The following is a 7,385-nucleotide window of genomic DNA, read 5'->3' on the forward strand; positions in this document are numbered from 1 at the left end:
TTCCGTATAGCTCCGTATTTTCCATCGAGGTTTGCAATACCATGTGAAATAAAAGCTACTGCTTTATGAATTACATGGGACATAAAGAAGAATAAAAATTGGAGGAGGAACTCCATTGGGTTTATTTGTCTTTTTTATGTTTCTTTAATGTTATTTGCGTTTGAACCAAATTATTTGAATCGTACACAATTTGCGTTGATCGCTCGTGTTCGTATTAGTGTAACAAAAATTTGTGTTGATTTACAACAAAATTAAAGTGGCCTAACTTATGAACGACATAAAAAGTGATCAAATTGTTCCATAAGCATGTCAAGTAGCGTCCTCTTCATCCTCCTCAAAGTCCCCGAATTCCAAACGCTTGTACTGCTTGTTTGTCGGGAATGAAGCAACCTTTATGCTTGGAAAATGTGTTGCTTCCATGCTTGACATTAGTTAGCAAAAGCAAGTACCGATTTCGTGCGAACCATCATTTTCTAAAGTTTCTCCCTCTCTGTAATTGGCTTCTCTCATCTTATTTTTATTTGAAAGAGAGATTTCAATAAAACCATGTCATGGAAGGTGCTATGTTAATCAACAAATTCATGAAAAAACTATGACAAACAACATAAGTTAGATGCTGATGATGAGCAGGTGGTTTACGGAAAATGATTTATGCTTTTTCTCCCGAAGAATCAATTCCGAGCTAGCCAGTTAGATATTCAAGGCTTAAGTATACCCCAAGTGCCATAAGTTGTGTACGCGCTCACTTTAGTGCCAAAACTTTCAAATCGATCACTTTAGTGCTAAGTTTTTGTAACTTCGATCATTTCAGTGCTAAAAGTTTTAAAACGATCACTTAAGTGCCAACTTTTTTTTAAAACGATCATTTAAGTGTCAATGTTTTTAAAAAACGATCACTTTAGTGTCAAATTCACCGAGCTCCGTCATCTCAAATATTAATAAAAAAAATACCACGTGTCGAATTTTCAGCAAGCCACGTTAGCTCTGGCACTAAAGTGATCGTTTTTAAAAGAAGTTGGCACTTAAGTGATCGAAGTTACAAAAACTTAGCACTAAAGTGATCGATTTGAAAGTTTTGGCACTAAAGTGAGCGCCGTACACAACTTATGGTACTTGGGGTGTACTTAAGCCGATATTCAATGACAAACTAGTTGGATGTATTTTCAATGTTGAGCTAGTTGAGCAGATATTATTCGTTTTTCTACTTTTATTATGCATGTTTAGGCTAAGTGTAAATATGTGAGCTCAAGCTATATTTCTCAATACACCAATATTGGACTATTATGGTCTTTAGAAGGGAAATATTTATTTCCTTCTTTGAATTTTCAATTCTGTGGTGTAGGTGGGGATAGACATTCTTTAGTTATTTGCAATTCCGTATACGTCACGTACGTATAGTATAACGTCGTCAACATGTTTGATTAATTCCTAAAAAACTTATGGTAGGTTGTTAAGGAATGAAGAATGAAGAGACACGAGGTATTTGTGTGGATCATGTTACATAATTATAATCACATTTGGATTATGTCAAAAAAAAATATCTCCCTTTAACGTGATGTTTTCTGTTTCGATTGATTCCTTTTACGGTGTCTGGTGAAATCACGGTCCTATGTCACTAGTTCATATTTGTGATTGAGTCATTTTGGTGATATAAAATGTGCATTTGCCTAACATTATTCCAACGCTTGGACTTCTTTAGTGGTTCTTTATTATTCAAACTTTGAAACATACTCTTTTCTTACATGAATTCTAGTGTTCCCTTTGTTGCTTGTTCATAAATTATAATAGAGAAAAAGTGATGCCGAATCGCAAACGGAAATTGGCTAAACAGGAGAATTGGAATTGATAATGAGGAACAATATGTTCTCTTAGATATGATTATCAAATCGATAGAATAATATCAAAAAGTCTAAAGTCCCTTTCACTCAAAACCATAAACACCCTTATATATGGTGCTAACCCTAATTAACCTAGGAAACACACTATTACGAAAATATCACTAAAATCACGAAATTATCTAAAATCTAAAATTATGTAATATTACGCAATATTACAGAGATTGCCAATTTTATTTGCATCATTCTCCTCTGCTAGGAAAAAGATTTGTCCACAAATCCGGTTCGTCTTCGTTGACTTCAATCTCTTCAAATTCAATCCCATCTCCAAGATTGCGAAATCTGCTTAGTTTGGGACAGCCTCTCCAACGAATCAAGTAATACATCAGCTTGAGCCCCAAGAAATTCTCTGAAAACACATCTTCAAGTTTATTCATTAAAAGACACAGTGCAAAGTGTACAAAACTTCCTTTCTTGCTTAATTCACTTTCATCTGCGGGAACTTCCACATCGACCTATTTGCTTGCCCACAAATAGATGGGAAAGTTAATAAATTTCCAGTACTTCTTCACTAAATCTTTCCCATAATCAAATATAACTTCTGCAAGCGGGATCCCCTGATGCATAATTGATGGCATCATATACATGGCCTTGTGCACCGTGATATGACACTGGGCAACGACTTTGAGAATCTGGCATATAAAAACTGCTGCATCTTTCTCAGTATAACCGATGTCTTTCTTGGACAATATCCGATCGAGTAATTCATCACCATTATATATTCCACAAATAACATACAAATTTGTGTGGAAGCCCCTACCAAATTCAACAATACCTTCATGAATATTAACAATATCCAATAGTCCAGGCACACGCACCTTCAAAGAACTCGATGTGCCCATCACGTTCATAGTATCCATACAAACTTCCACGGACAACGGACCCAATGCGCAGTCGCGCGATTCTTGCACGTAGCACGGACTTGTGATCGCGCCCTCCTTGAGCGCATCCACCTCCCATGCTGGCATCCGCGCCGTCGCTTGGGGGACGTTAGCCTTCGTCGACACGATGGCTTCTATTGTCGTGCCTGGATCCGCATCTTCTTGTCCTCCATCGAATTCATCATAAACTGGATCTTCATTAAAGATTGGATCTTCAACAAATATTAGATCTTCGTCAAAGATTGCATCTTCGTCAAATATTGGATCTTCGTCAAAGATTGGATCTTGAAGCTCGGGAATCTCGATCTTCATCCCGAAATTGAGAAAAGTGGACTGACTTTCGGGTCGTACTCCTCGATTCCGTCCCTAGTTCAAATCCTCGAAAGGATTATCATCCTCCTCTTCATCATCGGATGGATCTTTAGATTCCGCTCCTTCTTCAGATTGAACGTCCAAACTCGCCTCTGCAAGTTGTCGCTCCAAATCCTGGATTCGCCTTCTCTGTTCTTCAATTTCTATGTCTCGCGGGTCTCTTAGATGCGGTTGTTCGTCCGCTTCGAGAACGACTCCACGTCCCCGACCACCACGAGCTCGCCGTCCACGACCTCCTCGATTCTGTTCAGCCATCGGTCCAAGGCAACTTGTGCTCCGATACCAATTGATGTCGAATCGCAAACGAAAATTGGCTAAACAGGAGAATTGGAATTGATAATGAGGAATAATATGTTCTCTCGGATACGATTATCAAATCGATAGAATAATATCAAAAAGTCTAAAGTCCCTTTCACTCGAAACCATAAACACCTTTATATATGGTGCTAACACTAATAAACCTAGGAAACACAATATTACGAAAATATCACTAAAATCACAAAATTACCTAAAATCCTAAAATTATGTCAAATTACGCAATATTACAGAGATTGCCAATTTTATTTGCATCAAAAAGTCTATTCCATAGAAGAGCTATCAGAAACTCTGTATAAGGCGATATAAAAGCTATTATTTGATAGACACAGTTGTTGATCATGCTACACTTTTGGTATAACGCTGGCGATGGTGGTGATCGGTGGGTGGTTACTAACCATCACTCAATTTTGAACTCTTTTTCTTCTAAGTTTTCATTTATGTGCTTCTCTCTCTCTCTCTCTCTCTCTTAGTGCCCAAGATGTTGCTGCAACATCTTGCAATGCATGGAGGATCAAGACAGCAGTGAGCGCAACTTCACCTCACCAAAGCTAGAAGAACCTCCTTCCACCGCCGCGTTAGTTATGCGTTACCCAAGTCCTCATATTTCATCGCCTTAGCTCCAGCGGGCCCTCCATAGCGGTGTATGTGGTATGCTATTCCAGCGTACCCAAGCCCGAGCTCTATGGGGACGATGAGACGCTCGGCACGTATATTCCATTCAAATATAGAAAAAAAATATTCGAAAAACATAATAACCAACTCAAAAAAAATTGAAAAAATTTTGGTTTGATTGCTTCTAAATGTTGATGCATGTTACCGTAAATGTTGATTTCGCATAATTATAATGATTGATAATGGTTTGGTGCATGATTTACATGTTTTACATTCGAGTTTGTAGCTCGATTTTGCGTGTCTAGATGATGGAATCTTCTGACTTTCTTCAAGAGATTCATAGATCACTTCAAGAGCTTCGATTTCATATATAGATCATCCAAAATGGGCATCGTTTGATCTGTCTAATGCATTCATGAATTTCACGATTTAAATTTGTAATATGCTATTCATTCATTTTTCTGTTTTCTAACATATTTTCATGTTTGGACTAAACTGTACCGAGCTAGCATGAATGTAAAACAAAAAATTCATAAAACAATTTTCGTAGCTTAGATCCATATTTTTTCAACAGCATTTTTTGTGTGCAAAACCGAGATCGTTTGCTATGTCAAAAATATCTCATAGTATGAAGTCAAAATTTGAAATTTTTGCTTGAATCTCGGAGGTTGTTCTGTTTCGATTTGACCTTTGTTGCTTCTCGATTTTTTATGATTTTTTGGAATTTAATTGATAAAACTCTCTCGATAAAAGTTGTTCGTAACATCCAAATCTATCACATAAAAAATTTTCATTGCAATCAAAATCATCTTGATCAGTGCGATCGTCCCATTAAGAGAATAAAATTCTTTGAAAATTCCTTTTTTGTCCTCACATTTGCATATCATTTGATTTTTATGATTTTTTCTGTGTAGAATCTATGGATATGTTCTTCATGAAAATTTCTCGTAATATCTTGAAGCTTGACATATCAAAATTTTAGAAAATTACATGCACATTTAGTATGCACAAAATATGCTAGAGATTCATAAAATCTACTAAAATTTCTTTAAAAATATTTTTAAATATTTTTAAATATATTTTTATTTTATTTTTCCTTTCATTTTTCTCCTGCTACCGGCGGCAAGCGGCGGAGGGACTGCGGCGAACAGCAGCAACCGGCTATGGTCGACAACGGACAACGATGTCGGTGGTGGTGAGCAAGAACCGGGGGCTGCGGCGGACAGCGATGGAAGATAGAAGGAAGCGGTTGTTGGCTACGGCCGGCGGTAGCGACTACGGGCGATGACGGATGGCGGCGGACAGCTATGGACAAGAACAGATAGCGGTGGTCAACAACAAAGGGTAGCGGTCGAGGCGGCGGCGAGCGGTGGGCGATCGGCCAACAGCTTTTATATTTTTTATTATATTTTTCTTTTATGATTTCTTTCATTCACTTATAATAAAAAAATAATAACCAAGTTGAGCCTTTGAAGCCCTGTGCCAATGTGTAACTTGTGGGAGTTGCCCTCATGAGTTGAAAATGGGTTTAAGTGTGTGATTTATTTTTGACCCATCTGATTCAACTTAAATTTTTTGGATCCCATTTCATTCAGCCCTTTAAAAACTTAAAATCCATAACAACCCATTTGTGCACCCATATTGACGGCTCTAACCTCGTCCGAACCTGAATGATTGTGACATAGACTTTAAGAACAATGTGTGGGGCCTTCGCTCTTACTCGTGGAATTGAAAGCGAAAGAGCGAAAAGAGTAAATGAAAGTCATTAAGTGCAGTGAATGAGTGGGGACCTCACTGCCTTTTATAGAGAATTCTTCCGCAATCGACAAGTATGAAGGATGAAGGAGACTCAACCATAGTTCATGCATTAATTGCCATAAGGTTAAACTAATGATTAAGGTGGGTATGTAGTATTCAAGTGTCCCTAAGTTTATAGATAGGGTGCATGTGGTGTAATGTGATTGACTATAAGAATAGACATTTGGGTGAAGGAAGGAAAGAAATGTTGTCTATAGGCCAGTTAATCATTATGCACGTTAAATGACTAAGACCATTTGTTGAGGCAGTGTATGACTTCATCTTTACCAATCTTCATCTGCTAGCAAAGGAATAAAGGCTCCATCCGCTGGCAAAAGAAGAAATCATTAAATGTATTAAATGCTCTAGGCGATGCAAGTTGTGAAATCAATAACAACATGGGAGGTGAATCCGTCAAGAAGAAATTAAAAGAGGTGGCATACTTAAAAGAAAGACAAATGGCTCAATTGTAAGATTTCAAAAATAGATATTAATAAATCGTCAAGATATCAAGTAAATCATGATGGAATTGAAGAAATTGTTATTCGTTTTAAACATTGATAATATAAAAAAAACATATTGAAATCGTCAAAACGTTTCACAAGATTTTCTGAATGAAATGAAATATTCAACTCATAGAATTTCAAATATACGACTAGTTTCGATATGTAAACTCGGTGCATATCGGTCTCTGTTGATAACTAACATGGTGTTACGTGATTCACCACCACTTTATAAAATCAATATGAAAACAAATATCTAATAAACCGAATATATTTCTCAAAAATTACGAACACGAAAATATATTTCACATTTTCGCTAAATTACGTAAATCACCCAACTAGAATATCTTGAGTGCGATGTTTATCGTCCATGAACTCCCATATAATATATACTAGCGTAGGAATTTTCAGGATGTCACATATTTCCTCCGATTTTCAATTATTTCTTATATCTCATGGGATTTTGCATCGGACATCTAGTTCTTTTACCCCCAGCAAAATGGGGGGGTGGAATGAAAAAATCGCCATCTTTTGGATGTTGTTCGTCATCTACTTTGTCATATGAACCTCACCAAAATGTTATGGGCCATGTTATTCTTGCAACATGCTATATCACAAATTGTCTTTCATTCTCTATACTTCATGGGGGCATACCTTTTTCTACTCTCCATCCTACGAGCCCACTTTTTTCTTTACCACTCCGTATGTTTGGGTGTGTTTGTTTTGTGGATCGTCTTGGTCCTAGTCATGATAAGCTCAACCCACGGGCTGACAAATGTGTGTTTCTTGGGTACTTTCAAACTCAAAAAGGGTACAAGTGTTATAGCCCAATTAGTCGGCAATTCTTTCTCTCCACGGTTGTGGCCTTTTTCGAGGACCGGTTATATTACTCCTCCGTTGACCGACCGGTGACTTCTTCCGAAGATACTTTGTCCTCGATCACGGCTCCACAACCGCCCGTCCCCTTGATGGGGGTGCCCGTGCGATCGCTCGATTTTCAGTTCTTC

The sequence above is a fragment of the Rhodamnia argentea genome, chromosome 7 (assembly GCF_020921035.1).
Source record: "Rhodamnia argentea isolate NSW1041297 chromosome 7, ASM2092103v1, whole genome shotgun sequence".
NCBI lineage: Eukaryota > Viridiplantae > Streptophyta > Magnoliopsida > Myrtales > Myrtaceae > Rhodamnia > Rhodamnia argentea.